This window comes from Pseudorca crassidens, chromosome 18 (genome assembly GCF_039906515.1).
Source record: "Pseudorca crassidens isolate mPseCra1 chromosome 18, mPseCra1.hap1, whole genome shotgun sequence".
NCBI classification, from domain to species: domain Eukaryota; kingdom Metazoa; phylum Chordata; class Mammalia; order Artiodactyla; family Delphinidae; genus Pseudorca; species Pseudorca crassidens.
Genome location: NC_090313.1, coordinates 74,219,869 through 74,244,030, shown reverse-complemented (window position 1 = coordinate 74,244,030; position 24,162 = coordinate 74,219,869). Strand labels below are relative to the sequence as shown.

Genomic DNA, 24,162 nt, shown 5'->3' with positions numbered 1-24,162 from the left:
AACAATTCAGCTGTCCGGCAACTGATGAATGGATAAAATGTGGCATATTCGTACAATAGAATATTATTCATTCATAAAAAGGAATGAAGTACTGACATGTGTGAACTTTGGAAACATTTTAAGTGGAAGAAGCCAGACATAAAAGGCCACACATTGTGTGGTTCCATTTATATCAAATACCCAGAATAGGTAGATTTATAGAGACAAAATAGATTAGTGGTTGTCAGAGGCTGGGCGTAGGGAGAGTGATGGGGTATCTGCTAATTGGGATGGAGTTTCTTTGTGGGGTAATGAAAATGTTTTCAAATTGGATAGTGACAATGGTTGTACAATTTTGTGAGTATATTAAAACCACTGAATTGCACCCTTGAAAATGGTGCATTTTATGGTATGTGAGTTACATATCAGTAAAGCTGTTATTTAAAAATTTATTCATCTTGTTTACAGAGTGTTTTGGTTCCACTTAAATTTCATGCCTGAGGCAGATGCTTTGTCTCATCGTAGTCCTGACCCTGTCCTTCCCTACAGGGCTGCTGCCTCAGAATTCAGTAAAATATCTAGACTGGAAGATCAGAAACCTCAGGAAAGTTGGTGGTTACGTGTGAAGCAACAACTGATATTAGGGAAGGAGACTCTAGTGAGTTGCTCGAACTTTGAATGCAACATTCTGTGAGCTTTTAACATGTGACCAGAGTCTGTACGTCCAGCAGGGCCATGCTGTATATCACCGCGGTGCAGTCTTTGGTGTCCGTGGCTCTCTTAGCGTTGGGAAGAGTTAAGAGCATCTTCACAGATTTCTTAATAAGGAAGAGCCAGGCTATACTTTATAGAGCAGTGCTGTCTAATAGAAATACAATGTGAGCCACGATGTAATTTTAACTTTTCTAGTAACCACATAAACAAGGAAAAAAGAAACAGATGGAATTAATTTTAATATATTTTATTTAACCTAATATATTCAAAATATTATCTTCAGATAATTAATTTTAAAAATAGGGAATGGGAGATGAATGGTATAAAAAGAGATCAAAAAGTTTATTTTGCAACTGGCTGCATGTTCATACAAAAAACAAAGCAGAACGATTTATGGTAGGCAGCTCATTTAACTGGTCTCCTGGTAGGAGGGACAGTTATTTAAGCCCTTCCTGTTCATCTCAGAAGAAAACACACTTCGTGAACATGTAGACTTTTGTATCCAGGGCACTCACATGGCCTCTAGGCTGTTGGTTTTAGTCCCAGTGGCGTTGGGCGCGCCCCATGTTGCATCGATAGCCGTGGGTCTGGTTGTGGCGGTGTTTGCTGTGCTGCTGGTGGTGCTTGTAGCAGTGGGGGGATGGGTGGGAGTGGTGGTTAGGGAAGGTCCTCAGATAGATGGGTTCCTAAGTACATTAGACAGAAGTAAACCTCTCCTTCATCCCATCTGGACTTGGAGGTGTTTGATTTTCTCAGTGTGGTGTGATCTCTGCCCCCCAGCCCACCATATAAGGACAGGCAGCCCTTCTGCTTTCTTCCCCTGCATCTAACCCTTCATCCATCTGCCCTCTGCACCTTGCTCCTCACTCACTTCGTTGTTGTTGTTTTTTTGCATTGTTTACAACATTTTATTAAAGTACAGAATTGTTGGAATTAAGCTAAATAGAAAAACATAGTAAATATTTACAAAAACCTTGATAACACCACTCATCTCACACACATGTAACGAATGCAGGAAGGGCTTAACAAGTTTACAAGCTGAGGGCTTCCCTGGTGGCGCAGTGGTTGAGACTCCGCCTGCCGATGCAGGGGACACGGGTTCGTGCCCCGGTCCGGGAAGATCCCACATGCCGCGGAGCGGCTCGGCCCGTGAGCCATGGCCGCTGAGCCTGCGCGTCCGGAGCCTGTGCTTGCAACGGGAGAGGCCAACAGCAGTGAGAGGCCCGCGTAACGCAAAAAAAAAAAAAAAAAAAAGTTTACAAGTTGAAAAGTATGGGGATTTCCTCAAATTGGATGTAACAGCTCGCTGCTGAATATGGCATCAATATAATATGTAAGATCTTTGAGAGAATGCTGTCCCCGACTCTTCTGCAATCGAGTGCCTCCTAGAAATTTGTTCCTTGGGAGATTGACTCGCAGGCAGCCAGAGGGGACAAGTCAAGAGTTGAGATAATCACAATTTAGGGTCTAATTTTCTTCATCTGATTGACTGTGTTGAGGTTATATAGACACAGCCATGGTCCTCACTCTGACATGCTGTCCCTTGCGCCTGCCCTTCTTAGAGATCTGCGTTCTTCCTGTCAGCTCTTTGCCTTCCAGCCCTCAGTTTTTCTCTCTGCCACATTTATGCTCTTGGAAAAGACTCTCTATTGTTTCAAGGAGGAAGCCTAGAGGGAGTTGGCAGTAAATAGGGACCAGGTGGGAAGAAAGAGTAGAAAAGGTATTCTCAAGCCCTTCCAAATGCTGGAGGCAATTCATTCATTGTCTTTCAGGTGCCCTGAAGATGTGTTGGCTTGGAATGGAAACATTAACACCCAAACCCCTGATGCTGCTCAGAAAATGACGTGCGCACAGCGATAGGTAGTTTTGGAGATTTAATTGGTTCATAATCACTGGGTTTTCCAATTCTGTCTATTTCCTCGCTTGGAAAAATGATAAAATAGGTTTTTTTGCAGGTAAAAAATGCAGGTTGCCTATCAGTAATTTTATATGACTCAACCTAATACTAGCAGGCTTTCTGTGGTATCTATTGCAGTAGCATTTGGGAGGAAAATTTGTCTCTTTTCTACCACTGAGCAACTAATCTCCTTGCTGGACAATTTAGAGGAGAAAGTAATTTTTGCTGATTTATTTTGAAATACAGTTTTATTAAGGATTTAATTAATATTAATATTGTTAATATTGTAGGATTTACAGTTGCTCTGGCTTTTTATTTCTTCTGAATTGTAGGAGAGTCAGAAGCATAACAAGTATAAATTTGGTGCAGTTTAAGACAATTAAGATCTACAAAGTGGACATGTTTATTCATGTATCAGTGGTATTCTTCCCCTGATAAAAGCCAAGTCTTAAGTTCTTAAGATACTTCATTTATATGGTGTATTTAAGAATCAGTTTTCAGATCATTAACTACTTGAGGGATTAAAACAGAAAGAAAATTGAAGTCATGTAATCCATTGAGGATTAATCTGAATATAAGATTAAGTAGCTCTAAAATCCTAGACACAGCCAATGGAAAAGCAGTGAGTTTGTTGAAACAACTCCCATTATGAAGAGCTTACTTGTGTCACAACTACTGCCTAGATTCAAGAACTCCTGCACTAACTTTATTTTCATCGAGAAGTAGTAGTGTAATGAAGTACCTGTTTATGTTTCCCTGAAGCTTGCTCCTGTCTTCTGAATTCTCCTGTGCCTTCTCTTTTTAAGGTTTCTGCACCTGGATTGTCAACTAGGGCAAATTGTCACCAATGGCAGTAAAACTTGTTTTCTGGGGGTCAAGGTGAGTTTATGTGGATTTCTGTTCAATTTATGATTCCATTTGACTGGGGCTCATAGTTGCCTCTTAAATGTTGTATGATACTTCTTGGTAGTCAAAGTAAATAGCTGGTGGTAATTTTGGGTAAATATTATTAATGATGCAAGCAAATAAAAATGAATTCTCATACGAAAGCTTAATTCAGTTCTGCTGTTTTTAAGATGTGAGGATTATATTCAGACGTTGACTGGAACTCAAGTTCAAGCAACGTGTTTTGTTAATGATTTTAAATTCGAGGAGTGTGTATATGAGGACATCTCTTTCCTGGTGGTGATTAATCTTCTCCTGCAACAAAAGGTTATGGTGTGATGGTGAACATGTGTTTAATGATATCAGTTGACGGAAGTAGAACAAGAGGATGCAGTCGTATTTAGGGGCTTGTCTTGATTAGAGGATGTGCTTCTTGAGAGAAAAAGACCAGATTGGGAGGGAAAAAGTTAATGCAGTGCAAACAGAGTTTATTAAATGATGCATAGAAGCTTTAGTGAACGGCCAAGACCATGGAAAGTTTAAAACATTTGAGACGTTTGAGAGAAGCTTTTCTGGGGGCTGGTGCTAGTCTGTGTGGCATTCTGTGCAAATTAGGCAAAGCCATCCCTTCCACACACCTTTTACGTCCATCTGATGGAGAACGGTTGGACTGTACTGAGTTTTAGAACAAGACACTTTATTGCCATATGCTGGAAACTTGTAAGATAAATAAATTACCCATCTTTAAGTCATCAAAGTTGTAATAAAAATACAATTTTTAAGATGATGTGGATGGCGCCCCCTTGAATGTGGTGTCCTTGCACAGTTTGCAACCTGAACAACTGCCAGGCTGGCTTTGCTCTTTTATAAATTAAGTTCTGGTCCTTGAGGACAAGAGAGAAATAATAGTTTGGGGTATGGCTTTGATTGGACACTTGGATTGTTTGAAAGACACTTATCAGAGGGACAGTAGCTTCTGTAGGTTTGGAGGCCAGAGGGCTGGCCTGCATTTTCTAGGGGTAAAACTAGGGAGGGAAAACCTAAACCATGTTTTAAAGCAAATTAATGACTCAGTTCCTGCAATTGAGTGATAGTGTGTACTTTCAGATTCCCAGCACTTCTAAAGTGGTTTTATTCTGTAGATCACCACCTCTGTAACGTTCTTGTTCTTAAGGACTATTTATTTAAAAGCAGGTGTTTTTTTTGTTGTTGTTTATTTATTTATTTATGGGTGCGTTGGGTCTTCGTTACTGCACATGGGCTTTCTCTAGTTGCGGAGACCGGGGGCTACTCTTCGTTGCCGTGCGCGGGCTTATCATTGCAGTGGCTTCTCTTGTTGCGGAGCACAGGCTCCAGGTGCGCAGGCTTCAGTAGTTGTGGCATGCGGGCTCAGTAGTTGTGGCTCGCAGACTCTAGAGCACAGGCTTAGTAGTTGTGGCGCATGGGCTTATTTGCTCCGCAGCCTGTGGGATCTTCCCAGACCGGGGCTCGAACCCGTGTCCCCTGCATTGGCAGGCAGATTCTTAACCACTGCGCCACCAGGGAAGTCCCTTAAGGACTATTTAAACTTGAGTTTTTCCCCTGTAAAAAGGAGTTGCTTTCAAAATGTTGAGTGTGTCTGTAATGGCTGGCTCTTCTCTACTGATGAATTTTTGTAATTAATCTTCTGATGAGACAAAAAGCTGTTATGTTGTTGTTAGCGGGTGGATAGTGATTGATAAATACAGGGTAAGAGAGATGCACCAGTATGTTGGGTCCAGAGATAGGGCTGCAGGTGGAGAATGTGACTGATGACTGATGTATTATTGAGATTTAAAAAAATAACAGATATGGGAGAAAACAATGTAGTGCGGGTAGGTGATGGTGGTGGTGGTCGCGGTAGCTGGGGTCATGGGTGGAGGTCGTGGTGACTGTAGGGGTGGTCAGGATGGTGGCGGCACCGGGGGTACCGTGTGGGGGTGGGCGGCAGTAGCCACTGGGACATCAATGACTCACGAGAGGGAAGGGGATGGGAGATGGAAAAGATGCCAGGCCATAGAAACCAAATCTACGGCCTGGGAAAAAGGTCTTGCTTCTTGGGTGCTGGTGACAGAATTCATTGGAGGGAAATCCAAGGGGCTTCTCTTCGGGGAATGATAAACACGTTTTGTTTCTGTATCATTTGTCCATCTCTTCCTCCCCTGGAGGATACCCCTTTCCCTTAAGAATAACTACAAAGAGATCTCAGAGAATAGTTGTAACTCCAGTGAACGTTGGTGTTTATTTCCCTTACCCCTGCCACGGCCTGCATTTCTCTCCTGGGTGTGGGGGTGTGTGTGTGTGTGTGTGTGTGTGTGTGTGTGTGTGTGTGTGTGTAGTAGGGTGGGGGGTTGGTCCTCTGAATACAGAAGTAGAGGAATACATGATCAGTTATTTAATTATTTATGGTTTGGCCGTGCCACGCGACATGTGGAATCTTAATTTCCCGACCAGGGATCGAACCCGTGCCCCCTGCAGTGGAAGCGTGGAGTCTTAACCACTGGACCTCCAGGGAAGTCCCTACATGACCAATTAAGAGAACCATTTATGTGATTTATGGGAAGAGGCCTTGGTGTTATTTACCTCTGAAACCTCTCTCACCCACCCCCACCACACATACATGATTTGTGTTTTGAAGAGAGAAATGATGTGGGTTTGAAAAAGATGAGTTTAGGGGCAGAAGGAAAAGGGGAAAGAGGATTAGGGAGGTTTACATGGATTAATTCCCTCATGGATAATTGCTTAGCTGTCTGTTTCACTTTGTTTGTATCTTTATGTCTGATTTTTTTTCTTTGCCTTTGGAATACCAAGGAAAGACTGAGAATATGGAGATGTTTTGGGTCTAATATTTGGTATCTGTGGTATTGAGCTGGTAATTTCGTGTTCCATTTTTCCTTACCTTTCATTGGGAGAATGATATTTGCTACTAGAAAAGATTTGTGAAAACACTAGCTTCATAAATGTTAAAATGAAACAATGGTGTTTAAGAACAATCCAGCACTCTCATTGTCATTAATCTTCATAAATTTGGGGTTGACATATTTTATCACTCTGTGATCCCAGTAATTGTTTTCATTACTTTTAATAAGAGATCCTTTCTGCTGATTATGTAAAGATGTAGGTACGCTGCAGCAGGAGTGATGTAGACATAAAGAATAGCTTTTTAAAAGGCGGTGGTTAGTGGGTTCTCATATGGTGGAGGGTGTTAGGTTAGGTGCATAGTGCCATGTACATCACCCATTGCTGAATGGCATGGCTTTGCAGTGTTTAAATGCCAGCTCTGTCTACCATCTAGTGAGTGCTGTCTCGCTTCAGTGCTGCGTGAGCCCGTAACACTCATTGTCTCGTTTGCTCCTTGAACGCTCTGAGGTAGGTGCTGACATTACCCTCATTTTCCAGCCCGGAAGTGGTGAGGGTTGGAGCTGGACCTTGCAGCCAGCTGCACCCTTAACCATTGGGCTCTACTGCCTCGCTGGACACCCACCTGGATCCACTCCTCAAAGTCTTTCTCGTCTCTCAAATTCTGTGTGTTCCAGACTAGCCTTCCTCATCCCCCATCATATGAAGCATGATAGCATTGTAGACAGAACTGCTTTAAAATGGAGCAGATAATTCTATTATTAGCACCAGCTGAACAAGGTCAGAGGAATCCTAGATAGAAATTTGCACCCTGTAATGAGATGTGAGGGAATTGTTGGTTACAGTTTGTTTCCTAGAGACCTTAGGGGTTTTTAAAGACTATATATTTTTTTCCCACCAGAGAAGGTCCTGTGATTCTGAAATATCTAAATGTCAAATAGGACTGAAACATACTCATATTCTGAGTATGTGAAGAAACTCAGCAGTGCGTGGGCTTTATTTTCTGCTTTAAAATGGTCCTCAGGAGTAGATTAGAAGCACCAGGGTCTCAGAATCCATTATTTCAGGGATAGTGAGGTTAATCTTTTTCCTAATCCATCTTTCCCTTAGGCAGAAGACGTAGAAGTAGAGACCGGCCACATTTCAATATTTAAATCCATAGACCCAGAGCCCCGAATTTTAGGAAATTGGTTGTTGGGGGTGAGGGAGGAAGAGTGAATAAAAGTCCACGGACGATCGCATTGAGATGATGAGAAATCACTTAGACTTTTTTGTTGTTTGTTTCTAAACGGTGCATAAGACAGCTCAGTTTTCCCTGCACCACTCTCTCAAACTGTTAGACATACTGTCATCCAGCCCCTCGAGCTAGGAATTAAACCTGTGTTCTGTTGGATGCGAGGCCAGATTTCATTCAACTGGGTCATCGGGGCACACACACGGGCGTGGATCCCACTGGCACTGTGTCATCTTTGGTAATTAATGGGTAAGCCCGCCAGTAGGCAAATGAAATGGCTTCAGTCTGGCTATTAGAGGCAGATAGCAGGGAACTGTGTAAATTTGAACAGGCGTCCAGTTAGTGATGAATTACAACGGGAGTCTTGGAAGAGTTCCTGTGATACTCACATTATGTCAGATGAGTTCATCGTATTTAAATTGATCACAGAAATTACAGAAGAATTAAAAATGAATGGGTTATTCAAATGTTTTAGGACATGGCTTTAACTTGCACATTTTTCATACAATGTATACTTCCACCCCCTTCTTTCCCCCTTTTAGAAACACTGAGAACCTGCACTGACATCAGCCAGTTGGCAGTCATTTCCTGGGGCAGAAGCTTGGGACTTTGTGTAGAGAGGTCACTTGGAGAACCATTTCTAGTTCTCCTTTTGAAGGTTTAGTTTGGTTCTATGTAACAATAGGAGAATGAACTAAATGGCTTTTTAAGATCTGCTTTGGCCTGCAAAGGATTTTGTATTTAATTTGTCCTCATAGTTTTATGGTTGTTATTTATTTTATTTAGCATCCTGATCGTTAAAAATGCTATGTGTGTTTAATGTCCAGGTGCTAAGATGGGGACGTTCCTCTAGATGCCAGGATAGGCTGAACGGCCTTTTCAAAAGTTGCTGTTACCCCGTGTGGATTGGGGAGCGGCCTTGGCGCATGGGGGAGGGAAGTGGGGGTCTGTGCATTTTCTAACCTTGCTCCTGTAGGTCCAGTTCGTCACCAGAATGTGCGCTCCATGAGGGCTGGCATCCTGTTTATTCACTGCTTTTTTCCTGGCAGCTGGACCACTGAACACCTGACACATGCCGGGCGCTCAGTGAATGTTTGTGGAATGAATGAGGCAACTTGGAAGCATGTGGCTTTGTGGGGGGGGGGGTCCTTTTTCTTTCATCTCCATTGGAGGACAGGAAGACTCACACAGTCCTTCTTTCCACCGCAGAGACATATCGAGAGACCGTGGCAAGACTTATACTTCTTTTAAGAAACGGGAAAGAGAAAAAAGTCCTTTATGCATGGCATATAACTTACTCAGTGGAAGCACTGGCTTTGCACTGGAGTCCCTCCTAAGTTAGGTTCCTCTTTATGCTTTTTTTTTTTTTTAAATTGAAGTATAGTTGATTTACAATGTTGTGTTAGTTTCTCGTGTATAGCAAAGTGATTCAGTTATTCATACATATATATCTATCTTTTTCAGATTCCTTTTCCTTATAGGTTATTACAAAATATTGAGTACAGTTCCCTGTGCTATACAGTAGGTCTTTGTTTATTTATTTTACATATAGTAGTGTGTATCTGTTACTCCCAAATTCCTAATTTATCCCTCCTCCCCCATCTTTCCCCTTTGGCAACCGTAAGTTTGATTTCTATGTGTGTGAGCCTGTTTCTGTTTTGTAAATAAGTTCATTTGTATCATCTTTTTAGATTCCACATATAGGTAAATGTGTCTTTCTCTGTCTGACTTACTTCACTTGGTATGTTAATCTCTAGGTCCGTCCATGCTGCTGCTAATGGCATTATTTTATTCTGTTTTTATGGCTGAGTAGTATTCCATTGTATAAATACACCACATCTTCTTTATATAGACAACTTACCTTGGTCACTCAGGACCGGACAGGTCATCTGCAGGTGAGCACGCAGGATGATGTGGAATTTGGTGACGCTCTGGCTCGTGTCCAGGCTCTGGCATTTTGGAGTGTGTGACCGGACTTGGGTCACAGTGTCCTTACCTTGCGATGGGGTGGCGCCTGTCCTGTGGTTCCGTTAGGACCCGGTGAGGTTACGAGGGAGAGAGCACCCAGTAATGTTACAGGGCCGGTGCTTTTCCCTTCCAGAGCAGGCCTTGTTTAAAAGTCTCCTTGAAGAAGTTGACATTTCTAGACTGGCTAAATTACTTAAAAAAAAAAAACATATGTGCAGTTTGTTTTTTAAACTCCTCTCTCAGAATAAGGCATACAGGCACACCTCGGAGATACTGGGGGTTTGGTTCCAGACCACTGCAGTCCACGGAATATCACAGCAAAGCGAGCCGCAGGACGTTTTTAGTTTCCCGGTGCATATCAAAGTTATGTTTGCACTCTACAGTAGTCTGTGAAGTGTGCAATAGCATTATGTCTAAAAACAAAATTACAATGTACATACCTTAGTTAAAAAATACTTGATTACTAAAATAATGCTAACCCTCGTGGGTCTTCGTGGAGTGGCAATCTTTCTGCAGTAGTAACATCAAAAGTCACTGATCACAGATCACCGAAACAAATGTGATGATACAGTAAACCTTTGAGATGTTGCGAGATTGACCAAAATGTGACCCAGAGACATGAAGTGAGCAGTGCTGTTGGAAAAATGGTGCTGGTAGGTTTGCTCCATGCGGGGTTGCTGCAAACCTTCAGTTGGTAGAAAACACAGTTGTTTGCAAAGCACAATAGAGCGAAATGCAGTAAAATGGGGCCTGCCTGTCTTAAAGGGAGTCCTCACGGGAGTGGGCTGCTCAAGTTATGCTTTGCAGGTTAGGCGTTTACATAACCGCATGGGTCTGAACTGGTTTGCTAATGAACCGACATTCTTAAGCCTGTGTGGGAGCCGCTTGAAGGAAGACCACGGGGAAATCTCAACTGAGTTTTCGAGGTCTGCCAATCCAGGGCAGCTTTCTCCTCCGAGTTTAATTTAAAGGAATAGTAATGCTGTGTGATAACCAAAATGCATGAAAGAATTCGATTGGAAACACCTGGCTAGTTACAGGTTCTAAGATGCCTTTTGGCTCACTCAAGCATCTTAACATCACCCAGAACGTACAGATGCGCTCTGAGTCCATCAAGGCAGAAGCTGTGCATGTCCTTTAGAGATCTTAGGTCTGTTTTCCGTTTTTCTCTTCAGAAGAAATTAAATTATCCAGGCGGGTTAATCTCCAAAGACTATTATTATAAATGTGCAAATAATATGCCACTGATGAGGGAGTTTTAATAGACCACTTCTCAGAAGAACTCATGTTTTCTTCTGCTTCATGTAGAAGCAGTTCTTGTTCTGCATTCAGAAAACAAAGCCGTCTTTCAGTTATTAGGAAAATGCACACTTCACAAAACCGATGAGTTTTAATAGGAGAAGGGTATTAGGACTCATCGTCTTCCTGAAAGACAGACATCGGGAAAATGATAAGTCTGTAGGCCCCTCGCTCTATAGCATCAGTACCCTGTGTGTGATGCCGCCCCTTCCCTTCCTTTACAGGTATTCACGAGCACGTGCTCTTTCCTTACTGGACACTGTGCTGCTTCAGTGGCATGAACCATGTCTCATTCACTCCCAGCGTTACTAGACAAAAGGCCTTACATGTAAGGGGGCTCAGGAAATATTTGGTGAATGGAAATCTTGTCCCAGCAAAGCACAGAGGGCCCGATTTGTTGTTTGTGGTTCCCGTTGTCTGAGGTGGGAATGGTGTGGACGAGTTCGTGCCCCTCTTAGGTCCTGGTTGAGCCGTGGCACTGCCCTGTATCTAGGATGTGAGAGAAGCCTGCCAGACGGTCACCTAAGGTGGCTTTCTTTGTAGAGTGGGAATATGTTGAAATAAGCATGAGCGGTTTGGAGCGTCTGCTAATAAGGTCAGCAGCACTTGCGTTGGCTGGTGGCGCTTTGGTTCTCCTTGTCGGATTTAGTGCAGAGGAGAGGGTGGAATTGCCCATCTCAGAGGGAAGGGACGGGGGCATAGGAGCTCTGGGAGGGAGGAGGGACAATGGACAGTGAGTGGTCTGGAAGAAAAGGATGCCCTGCCATGGGGGAGTCAGGAGAGGCGCTCTGTGGGGTATCAGGCGTAGATTAGGTTCCAGAGGCCAGTAAGTGACTTTTGGGACTTGCAAGACGTCTTTCTATCTCGTGGCTCCTCCTCTGTTATTTGCACTGCGTCTCCTGTCTTGTCATTGCTCTGGCACATGATAGGGAATTGATGAGGAACTGGTAGGTGGTTTTGCAGGGCAGACCTCCTTTCCTCCCCGACATGGCCTAAGTCCTCCCTCCGTAACTCTTGTTAGCATCTCTGCAGACTTCCTTTCATCCTTGGCTGATTCAGCACCTGCCAGGCCCATCTCCCCCGGGGCACCATCCGCGGAACCCAGGCTGCAGCCCTGAAGAAGGCTACCACCCTGGAGTTATGCTCTCTAAGGCCAGCTGGGCCTTGTGTGGCTCCAAGCAGCTGGGCGTTCATAGTTGGCAAAGCTTGACCTCGGGTGGAGAGACGGAGGGAAGAGCAGAGCTAGGCCTGCCCCGCTGGTGGGCAGGCATTTACTGGGGCCCCCTGCCTCTGCCAGGCTAAGCCCTCGTGTTATCTGACCACTCCATATATTTACCTACAGGCTAACACCTGGATTCCTTAGCAGAAATACGGGGCTCTTCACACACGCCATGGTTCCATGTTTTATTAGTGTTTCCTAGTACATACTTCTTTTTTAGTTGAGGTGCATAAGTGTTTATCGAATGTCTGACTTGTAATATTTCCTGTGCCAGATGCTGAGGACATAAAAAGGAATAAAATTAGGTTTTTACCTTCCAAGAATTTACGATCTAACGAGATAGCCCAGTATGTAAACAATATCAAAAGATTGGTTTAAAGGAAGGTCACGGCGGGGGGGGGGGGGGGGGCGGCGTCGGGGGAGCACGGAGATGGGATTCCCGGACACTGCTTTCTCCATCCTTTCTAAGCCACTTGCAGTTATTATGTTTGCGGGTCCATCAGTATTGGTTTGATATTGGAGTTTTATATTTGCAGTACCATTTGACGACAGTTGTACTGAAAAATAATTTTAGGTACTGTAAGAACTCTAATAGTCAAAAGAATTGAACTGTACTCAGTTAACGGCACCTAGTGTGGCAGGAAAAGAGAGGAATATTTAGGAAATATTTTCAATAACGCGTTTATTGAAAACCACCTACCAGTTCCTCACCAATTCCCCATCATTTCCAGAGCCATGACAAGACAAGGAGACGCAGTGCAAATAACAAGTTTAAAAGAAAATTATATTAGTCAGAAGAGTCTTCCAGTGAGCATGCCTGTGAATTACCATTTTACAATCTCCTAGCCCTTCCGTCTCCACCGATCTCCCCGCTATTGATGAAAGAATTCTTTTGGCCTTAATGGGCTAGATCTCAATGGAGGTGATGTTGCCGTCTCTCCCAGAGGACGTTTGGCACTGTCTGGGCACATTTCTGGTTGTCACACCTGCTATTGGGATCTAACGGGCGAGGGACGCTGCTCAGCATTCTGTAATGCGCGGCACAGTCCCTCCAAGAGAATTTTCTGACCCCAAAGGTCAGTTGTGCCGAAGTTGAGATTCTCTGGGCTGGATGAATAGCCTATATTTCCTGTCTTCACTAGAAAAATTTATAAGATCCCCACTCAAGTAAGTGCCCATAAGGCTGTAAAAAAAATGATGATTTTGAACAAGAGGGGCTTGGAGACGACGTGGGAGGTGGGGAGGTGGCAGCGATGTTTCACTATTGGCCTCTTTATGGCTTTTGCTGCATATCTTTTTTTTTTTTGGTAACAAGTTTGTTTTTATTAATTAATCCATAAGATAAATTGTTTGATTATTGCTTAGCACGTTTTGGAGAACACTGCTAGTGCGTCTGGTGCGTAGCACAGACCCCGTAACAAAGTCCACCATTAACACGCATTCATCGGATGACTGCACGGGAAGCGTGTTCCTGGAGAGAGGAGCATTTTGTTTGTTTTCTCTAAACCCCTCTTGTACGTTCACGTCTAGCTAAATGGAAAATGTGCTTCCAGAGCTGATGAAAGTCATTCCAGAGATCCAAAGAGAGTGTTAGGACAGTAAAGAGAGGACACCTGGCTCTCCAAAAGGGAGACGCTTTGGACTCTAATAGCAGCTGGTTTGGAAAGCTGAACAGGCAGAAGTTCAGAAAAGCCCACTTGGTCCAGAGCCACAGAGGAATACGCTACCAGCAAACAGCTGTACCAGAAAGTAAACTCAGCACAGACCTGGAACAGGAAGGCGAGCAGGCATGATACAGAATCCTTAGAGGAAAGAGAAACCCAGCTTAGCGGTCGCACTGCCATCGGCCCCTGGCGCAGATGGAAGGAATGAGAGCGACACAGGACCTGCCTCATGGACCCAACAGTGCGGGTTCTGTTGGGAAAAGCTCTTCCCGGTTTCCCTCTCACTGTTTCCCTCTATGGACCTTTTGTTCCAGCCACGTTTCCCTGCGGATTCTGTAAACACGGCTCTTGTTGCCTCTCCCTGTGTGCTCACCGTGTTCCTCTGTCCGGATGCCGTTTGCTCTCTCTCCTCTCTGCCTTTGAGTTTTCTTTTACAAGATCCAACTCAAGTTCTCGGCCCTTTGTGAAACCCTCCCTGAGTTTTTCTGCATCAGAAATCTTTAACCATCTGAGTCCTCCCTCCCTCCACTCCTCCGAATTCAGGAGACAGCTTGCAGGCCTGGTTTATCACCAGGGCTTCTAGGGGGCAGCCGTCAGTACGTTGCATCTGGAATGTGAGGCCCAGAGTCGGGCGGGGGGCAGGGGTAGAGATAAGGAGAAAACCAGGAGGACTCACTCTATAGAAACCTCAGGTGTTTAGAAAACCCATCTGGGGAGGAATTCATCTTTTTATGGTCGTTGAAGCCGGTGATAGGAACAGAACAGCGTCCCCCTTCTGTCCAGCAGGAGCTGATTGGACGGACGCCCACCAGGCGAGAGGTTTTAGCCAGAGCCCGCACACAGCCCTCTGCCTGTTGGCTTAAGATTTGAGTGAAGGTTCTGACAGTCCCTTCAGACAAAGGGGGACAAAGAAGGGATGTGAAGGAGGCCTTATAACTTGTCCGCAAACCCCAGACCCAGAGGCAGACAAAAATGTACCTGCCATCCTAACATTAAGACAGGGTAAGTCCCCGCTGTACAGGACCCCATCCCAGTTTTTGGACCCAGGTAGAGTACAGCCAGTGCTTGTTTTCTCGGGGTCCAGGTTCAGCATGGAAGATGCGTGGGTCTCTTGCTGTGCCCTGGCCTTGGCTGCAAGCTCGGGAGAGAGGACATGCTTGCTCATTGGCTGGAGGCCACCCCATCGGGCCAGGCACTCCTGTCGGTCTCACCAGGGACTCTGTCCACATTCAGCCTGGAACTTTGCAATATTGTGCAGAATTCCCAACAGCAGTAGCTTAGAAGAACAGTGTTAAAAAGATAAATTGCCCAGAAGGTATGCTTAACATTAAAGTGTCAAGCAGTAGAAGGGAGAAGAGACTTGTGAAAATGAAGTTTAATTTTGCTACAGAGAACTTTCATTCCTTGTGCTGCATTTTTTGAGGATGTCTCTAAACCATCCCCGAGGTTGGTCTTTAGACAGTTGATTAATTTTACAGCAAAAACTCAGACAGATCCGTTAAAATTTAAGCCTCCTGCTGGGTGTTAAAATTTCATGATCATACCTGTCCTCATTACAAATATTTGTTTTCTCTTGACATGAGACCACTGGGAAGAGAAGATTTACCTTGATTTTTGTATTCCGAATATTCAGTTACCTATTTACCATGGTTTCATTTATTTCTAGATGAAAATTTCCCTTTTTTGTGTGCAGCCGAGTATGTCTCTAAGTTGCCAGAGAGGAATATCACTATTAAATGCGGACGATCATTTATTTGCAAGTTAAAGTATCTTCTGAAAAGGATGAAGGCTTCTTCTTGCCTGAAACTTGTTTGTTCCGTGAGAGCTGTGAGGTGTCTGAGGGCTGTTTCTATGCTGTGCTTTTTCCTGTGTCTTAGCCGTGAGGTATATTCCAGTTCCAGAGAAAACTTATACATATGTTGGTAGAGAAAGGTGAGGAAATGTGTCTGGACTGGACCTACGAGGAATAAAAAACCCATGACGTGTGCATAGTTTAAATGCAGGGCTAGTGATTCTGAGTCTAAATCGTATTTTTTAATGCCATCGTGTAAGCACATGCATTTGTACATTGACATTGATGGAATTCATCTTGAATGACCACGTGTACCTGAAGCGTTAGGGAATCTGATCTACAGAAAAAAGGAAATTAGAGTACTCGTTTCAAAAACGTTGTCCTACGTATGTGTGTGTGTCTGTATTTTGGGTTGGCCAAAAAGTTCGTTTGGATTTTTCCGTAACATCTTTGGGTAAACCTGAACAAACGTTTTGGCTAACCCAGTATGTGTGTGTGTGTGTACACATACACACACACAAGTGTATATATATATACACACACACGCATATAGACACGTATATTATGTTAAATAGTTCAGGAGGTATTTATTATGTGTTGGGTACTATGCAGACGTCGTGGATGCAAAGGTAAATGTGACATGGTCCTTGCCTTCCAGAAACCTGGAGTCTAGGAAGAGACAGAGACAGGTGAGTAAGCAGTTCAGGTACAGGTGGAGGGGCTCTCACCCGCGTCTTGAAGTGTGTGCAATTCTGTAGGCCCTTCTTAAAAATCGTACGAAACTACAAAAGGAGCATCAGGTAGAGAAACGAATGTTTATTTAGGCAGTGTCAGCTCCCACACCTGGGCCTTGGGAGCCGCTTCCCAGAGGAGGTGGTACTGGGGTGTGTCTGGTCTCCACGCTTGCCCCCCGCGCCTGTTCTCCCGCCAGCAGCCAGAGGGAGCCTTTGACACCCGTTGCAGGTGACATCGCTTCCTGCTCCCGGGTCTCCACTTGCTCTCCCTCCGCGCAGAACAAACCCCATGCCCTTCCTCCTTCGCCCCCTGGCTCCTAATGCGCCACCTGCCCGCCTTGCCGTTCATCTTCTTCCTGAGCCCGGTTCGCCTGGGCCACCCCTCCGCTCGCATGGTTCCTGCCCCGTGCGTGGCCTGTGGCCTGCTCCTATGCTGCGTGCCGGCTGCCCCAGCGTGGCCCTGGGAAGGGCCTTCCTGGCCACGCCCTGCATCCTCTGCCCTCTTCCTTCCGAGTTCTCTTCCTCAGAGCACCGTCACGGTGCCGCATACTCACTTGTTCCTCTGTCTCCCCCGCTGGAACGTAGGCTCTGGGAGGAGATCTGGTTCTCCGCTGCTCTCTCAGCACCTGGAGTGGGGTCTGGCACACAGGAGACCCCGGTTAACTATCTGTTAGATGACCAGGTGAATGAGGGTAACGGGGACGGTACTTGGGGGCTTTGTTCTCAGCGGCTTGCCAGAAGAGAAGTTAATGGTCTTCCAGGGCTCGAAATATTTTCAAAGGTTGAAATCGTGTTTGTTTCTGAGCAACATAAAATTTACAGAATTTCTAAATTCTTTGGAAAAAGATTTCCCTGCCAGATGTCCTCTGGGCGGACAGCATCTGATTACCTGAAATAGGTCTGATACTGTGTTGTCATGAACACCTCTAGTTTTGCTGTTTCTAATGCTTCCTTTGGATGTGATTGGAGGAGATTTAAGGTAAAGAAGTGGGAGAGGGAGGGAAAAGTTAGTGTGTGTGTGGTGGGGATGCAAGTGTAAAGAGCTGCAAAAATCCCATATAAAATGTCTCCTTCTAATTAAGCATTTGTTAAACTATCTGAAAACGGGTTTGATCGTGAAAACAGTGGCACGCTGACCGGGAAGGTGGTCTCTGTTCTTCATGATCCTGCAGGACACACAAGCCTCTTCGCTAGGTTGGCAGTTTCCAGAGTGGGCAGTGTCCTGAGTGGGTGCCGTGGGGAGGCTCCTGACACTCCTTTGTGGGTGGAGGATGAGGCAGAAACTAAGCCTTATTATGTTTTGCTCTAAGGACGGACACAGGCAGCTTCGCTTGGTCACCTGTAATGTTCCGAACTGAGGTGTCCGGAGGGCGTGATGGGAGGTCACGCCTGGAAGGAAAAAGCGACAACCTCACACCTCTGTCGCCTTTGCAGGGTGAAGTAGCTTTACAAATCACATTATCTGGTTTTAACTAAATTAACCTAGAAATTGACTATCATAGTAGCCAGTGAAAGTGCAAATGAACATCCAGAAACAGGCAGAATGGACATGGTTTCTGCTGCTCCTTGTAGGAGAATTTCCGTAGCCGAGTAAAAATTAAAATGATAACCTAAGCCTATTGGACAAGAAGTTGGCTGGAAATTCAACATCACCAAGATTATCTGAAATGTGGATTTAGAGCTGTGATTGTAACACTGTATCTTCTCCTAACTGGGTGGTAAGTCTTGTTATATTAGTTACTGGTCAGAATACAGGTATATACAATTTATAAATGAACAAGTTCACACATGTTGGGGGATGTATGCTTGAAGTGTCTTACCGTTCGGGGGCGTCCACTCAGGAAAGCTCAGTGCCCACTGCTCACAGGTCCTGCTATTCAAAAGTGTGGTCCCCAGACGTGGGACCCTTTTAGAAATGAAGACTCTCGGGCTCCCACCTCAGACCCCCAGAGTCAGCATCTGCATCTCACCAGGCTCCCAGGTGGTTTGTGGGCACATCACAGTTTGGGAAATGCTGCTCTAGGACGCATTTTATAACATACCGCTTCTGGGCTTTTGACGTCAGGGAGTGATTTCCCCACACAAGAAATCGTAGAATTAAACAAGTTTGGTTTTGAGTCTTCCTTGTGTCACTTACAAACTTGACCTCAGGCAGTTCAGTGAACATCCGAGACCCTGTTTCCACGTCTGTAAAGTAGAGAGAGCAGTACCTGCCTCCTGGGTGTGTGTAGGAACCGCCTGTACGGGAAGCTGGAAGAGGAGGGGGTCGGTGAGCCTGGATTTAGTCCCTCCTTCCTCGCCTCGGCCTCCTTAGCCTGTGAACCCACAGAAGGGGGGATGGCTTATCTTACAATTTCAGAGCACAGAGGTCTTTAAGCTTTTTGCTCAGGTACCTCCTAAAAGAGTTTGGAAACATCGCGTACACTTTTTAAAGTTAACATCGAAAAATTTCACCACAAGTTTAAAGAGTTGCAAAATAATCCCTAGGTTATTGGGAATATGGGTAATTTAAAATAAAACTGGTGGTGTCACTCTTTCCAATCTAGCCAAGGGTCTAAAAAGCCAGGAGAGTTGCTAGACTCTCAGTGGGGGGTTGTGGAGTGGGGAGGAGCCAGAGTTCACCGGCCCCTGACCTTGAACTTTGGTGGTGTCTCCAGAAGCGGCTGAGTCCCCTGGCGGCGCCAGCTCCTACCGGCGGCCCGGGCCAGGCTCACGGGGGTCCTGGCTTCTTCCTGGGGTTGCTGCCCCCGGGGCTCTGGTCACACTGGGGGGCTGCCGTTGACCCCCGGCACTTGCTCCTCCGCCTGGCTCCCTGGTTCCCAGCGGGTTTCTCAGCTCTTCGTGCATTTGCGTGACCAGTTCCCTGCATGAATGCCCTCTGTGACAGATGCTTAAAGTGGATTCTGTTTTCCCTGGTAAGAGTCTGACTGACACCCCAGTCTTTATCTCTATACCAGTATTTGGAATTGTCCCATTGTCACCTGAAGAGTTTAAAGCCTGAATCAACGCCCTAGAGAAAGATTCAGGGGGTGTGAAGGGTGTGTTTTCCTTGAAAACTGCAAGACAGGCAGATGCGAGGAGGAAGGATACTCCCAGCAGCAGGATTTGGGGGAAAAGTACATACAGGAGGTAAGGCTCTATAAACTGATTCCCTTTAAAACGGGCACCCCTGAAAAGCCTTTGTGTGCTCTGGTGTGAGGTTGGCTGCCTCGCAAAGGCACATGGGATGCTGCTTTGAGTAAATGCGGGACCGCGTGTGTCCCAAAGTCCCAGATATCCAGGGAGCCTTCTCTAGCACTCGTGGGGCCCAAACGCAGGCCAGCTCGGTGAAACGGGTGCCGAGTCTGCTGCATCCTGAGGCTGCACCTGATGGTTGCCAGGACCGGGCTTCTCCAAGGACCGGCCCTGGCCGAGCAGGGAGAGCTGCCAGGAGCCAGGGCTGGGGGCAGGTAGGAAGCCCATCGGAAGCGCCAGCAGTCACGCTGTCAGCTGGGAGCTGGGAGCGGGCTGCTCCTCTCACTGCGCCGCCAAGCGTGCTGAGGTCTGCACTTGTGTGCACCTGCCGCCTGGCTTCGGAGCTCTGCCACTTACCTGGGGACATCTCTTTGACAAATTTGGTTACAGAATGTCAAGGGCATTTATGGGCTAGCCACCTAATCTGGAAATAGCCTAAGGACGATTTATAAAACAACCGCCTTCACTGGCCATGGGACAGAGTCCTTCCCCCCAGAAGAGTACTGTTTAGCACCTCTGTGGGCTTTTTGCTGTGTTTTTTTGTGAAGTTGCAAATATATTCTGAACTTCAGTCCATATTAAAATGGAACGAGAGGGGTAGACTGAAAAATACCAAACAACAACAACAACAAAAACAATGAAAGAACTCAAAACAAACCTCAAAACCGAAAGAGGCGCTTACGCAGAGAGAGACTGTGTCCTGTGTGGAGTGCTGGCTGGGCTGGGCTGGGTGCTGTCCCCGGGGCGCGTGTTCTCCAAAATTCCTAGTTCTCACCATGAACTTATTGGGTGGATGTTGTCACTGAGTCCGTTTCATTGATGGGGGAGCTGAGAGTCGCTTGCCTAGAGCCACCCAGGTAACAGGAGGTGTAGCTGAAGTTGAACCAGGCATCCTGGCTCCAGAACCCAACTTCTCAGGCACTGAATCAACCTCTGAGCCCATTAGCCGCTCACCCTGTAAGGAGCTGTGGACATTTCCCGAGGAGGCTGCTTGCCCTCTGCCTGGCTCCCCTGGGAAGGGAGGACCTTGGTTGTTGAGGGTATTGAGACAAGGTTCAACTTACATTTGAGCAATGAATGCTGTTTCAGAGAGCCATCCTGGGTACCGATTCCGCACTTTCTCCTAGGGAATGCTGCACCATCTGAGAAAATCTGGGAAGATAATAGTTCTGAGAGACAAAGGCAGGCCTTCTTAAACTTAGAAATTTGACCTTCCAATTAATGATTCTTCTTTTTAAAAATCCAAAAGATTAAAGTCATACGGTCTGTGGGCTTTCTGGAGGGATTAAAGATCAGAGATCAGTGTTTTGGAAGCTGTTACCTGGGGAATGGGAGAGAGATCCAGAAAAGAACAAAGTTGGCTCTTGAAAGAGAAGGTAAAGCATTAAATAATGTTGGGGGTGGCCGGGTGGTGGTGGAAGCCAGGAAGCGAGAGGGCTTTAGACCAGTACCAGGAGGCAGCAAGACCAGGGAGCAGGCTGCCTTTCGGGAAAGTGGGAAGCAGATAATAGTTTTGGAAGTCAAATTACAGAACGGCCCTTTTCAAGTTTTTACATAAATAAAGAAGGAGTGAAAATAGACTTGACGCGGTGATGTGGAAGTAACAGCTAAGGGCTTGTTGGTGGAGCTTGGATGACCAGTACCTAAGGTGTTCAGGGAAAGAGAACATACACACACATGGGGCAGAGGGGATGCCTCCTTAAGTTCAAGTTTGCACAGTCTAACCTTATCATTTCACTTCGGTATTTCCAGTGTAGTAGTCATCAGTCAGTCCATCCGTCCGTCCATCCATCCATCCATCCATCCGTCCATCCATCCATCATTTACATAGATACCTTCGAGCTTCTGCTACATGCCAGGCCCTGGGCTGGGTGCTAAGTGCACTGTGGAGAACAAAGCCACACGTGGCCCCTGCTGTGTTAATGCCATTAAAAAGCCCCAGTATAGGTGATGATAGCCGCTGTGCTCAGCACTGTGCAGGGCAGCTCCGTGCTCTGGATGTCAGATGATCCGACCTAATAAAAGAACGAGAAGAAGGAGGCCATCTCGTGAGGTCGAGCCACTTCCCTGGGAGGCAGGGCACGCACATCTTCCCCAAGATGGAAATTCTTTTACAGGAAGGGTTCTCAAGTGACGTGATCCAGGGATCCAGGGCCCTTTCTACCTTGTGTTCTTTTTTACATTTATACCATGTCAGTTATACTAGGGTTGTAGCTCAGGAATGAAACCCATGGCAATGGCAGCAGCGCTGAATTGCAGACCCGCCTTTTTCACTGACCTGCTGTATAAAATAAAATTAAGACTAACATGTGCATAGCAATTAGTAGCTGGCCAAGTGCTTTCATGTGCTTACTTCAACTTGTATCTCTGCTTTATCCCAGCCCTCCTTCCTCTCTCTCTTCATCCGGGTCGGTAGGACAGGAAGGACCTTATTATCATCCCAGCAACATCAAGTGCATGTTGAAGACTTGCTGCATTGGAGATTAAAAACAAAATTATCACGTGTGCCCACCCTCTCCCCCTCTCAACCTCAGCAGCAAGAGAGGGGGACAGATACTTTCAGATACAATGTGTGAGTTTCTGTGCGGCAGACAGAGGGTTCTGGGAGTGTGGGGAGGGAACCCCTACCTCGTGGGTGTGCGGGGGTGGAGGTTTCTTCAGAGTTTTAAAGAGTGAGTAAGATTCAGTTGGAAAAGGACCCTGGGTGAGGGCAGGTTGAGACAGAGGGTGGACTTTGCTGGAGGAGGAGGTAGGAAGGCTGCAGTTGGAGAGCGTGTGCTCTAGAGCGTGAGTTCAATCCTCTGCATTCTTTGATTAAAGGATAAAACTTCCCTTTGCTTCTGGGGGAAAAAAAAAAAAAGCTGCTGTTGAAGCCAGGTCCTCCCTTTGCATCTCCAGGGCTCACTCCCTGAACTAAGCCGCATTCGGATGGGGGAGGGAGGGGAGAAGGTAGGAGAAGGTTAAGACACCGCATGTCGGGAGGGGTAGGGCAAGAGGGCTTTGAACGGGCCTCGACGGGCAGCAAATACAAGGGAACGGGCTACCTTTGGGGGAGGGGGAAGTCGATAATCGTAGGGGATTTTTTAAGGTGTCATTTTGGGCGCCTTTATCAGGCTGAAGTGCAGGGCTAAGCCCTGTTCAGTTGTCACATGTGCCCTTTACACCGACCCCCTGAATTAGGTGTCGCCGTCTCCACTGTACCTTACAAGCATCTGAGGGCCAGTGGGGTTGGAACCAGGGTGGACCTCACCCTGCCCTGCCCTGCCCTGCTGCCGTCGTCAGGCCTGCAAGGCTTGGGTGAGGGCTGTGAGCTGCCGGCGGCACTGTCCTGGGCTGGACATCTGCAGACAGTCCCCAAGCTTGTCTGGCATGGCTGGATTCTTCAGAGACACAATGAACAAAAGGACTTGGGGGACTGCTTGAGGACCTCACCCCTGCAGTATGGTCCTTTCTGTGGAAAAACATGTTTTTAGACCCATTTGTGAGCTGGGCCTGTCTGTGCGATGCTTTGCTTTCTAGGACTCGGAGTCCGTGAGCCATATGCTGGCTTCCTCAGGCCTGTGGCCATCTGCCAGCTTCCAAACTATAGTAATTAAGGCGTTTATGAGTTAGCAGCGCTCGCTGTAATACGGAGGACAAGTAGCTACTATTAAACTTAACTACTGAGGTAAAGCTTTATTTTCATAAAACATCTTGACTTTTTAAAGGCACGGGGTAAATCATCCTGTAACTGATTTAAGAAAGACCGTTTATTTACGGAGCTTCGCAGAGGAACATCATACAGAGAGGAGAGATCTAGTATGGGGAATGCGTGTGTTGCCCAAGAAAAATGTTTCTGTAGGAAAACAGCCTGCTGGTCAGCTGGGGGAGGAACGCAAGCCTTCCTGATCACTTGCTTCCCCTGGAACTTGACGGGAGACAGACTGGGGGGTTTTATTTCAGAATGAACCTTGCTGATCAATAAACTTTATTCTGCTTACTTTTGTTGTAAAACCTTGAGCCTGGGGGGAGGTGGAATTAGGGGGAGGGATTTAAATTGTATGTAGTTGTGATCAGTTAGACAAAGCGGCAGATATCTTGGACAAGATGGATTTAGAATTTGCTTAACTGCTCTTTGCTACAATGTTCTGCCATCTGTAAGGAAAGCTCCCATTTGGAGATATAATCAAAATAATATTTCTAGATTTTACTGAGCGTTCTCCTCCCTTAAACAAATACTGTTGTTTCTTCTTTCCAGGTAACTGTCTTCATTTTCTGTAAAACAAGCAAACGACTTGTTTTTTAGAGGAGAAGTGAGTCAGCATTCCTAGCAGGCAGCCCTTTGTTGGCTTTTTGTGGGAATCCAGGAATTTGATTTTCTTCCTCCTAAAAGGACAGTGTCTGAAAAGGCGTGAGCAGAGAACATCTGAGGACTCAGTGGGTACCATCACTTGAGCTGAGAGGTTGGAAGGAGAGATTTGGACTAGGAGCTAGGTCTTGACATTTTCAGACGTCGCGTGTGAAGGCAGTAGAGAGACCCAGTGTATTTAGAAGAGCAGGGAAATTAGATCGGGGCTGGGCTGTCTTGCCTTCCGTCCTAGGGAGAAGGCAGGCAGCAGAGCACATCCTGACGCTGCACTACCTGGCTCCCCATTTTAGCTTGCGATAGATGCGTACTGGGCGTAGC

The 24,162-nt window shown here is 46.0% G+C and overlaps 1 protein-coding gene across 8 annotated transcripts in view; it reads left to right on the top strand.

The window, feature by feature from the left end:
* Positions 1-24,162, top strand: part of MTUS2 (microtubule associated scaffold protein 2) — a 494,370-nt gene that overhangs the window by 13,650 nt on the left and 456,558 nt on the right. For 6 of the 8 annotated variants that reach the window (XR_010937004.1, XM_067713578.1, XM_067713572.1 and 3 more), the window contains exons 2-3: positions 2,466-2,553; positions 3,397-3,469. The exons of the other annotated variants lie outside the window; for them this stretch is intronic. The gene's annotated coding sequence lies outside the window, so the exon portion shown is untranslated. The remainder of the gene's footprint in view (positions 1-2,465; positions 2,554-3,396; positions 3,470-24,162) is intronic. 8 annotated transcript variants of the gene reach the window in all.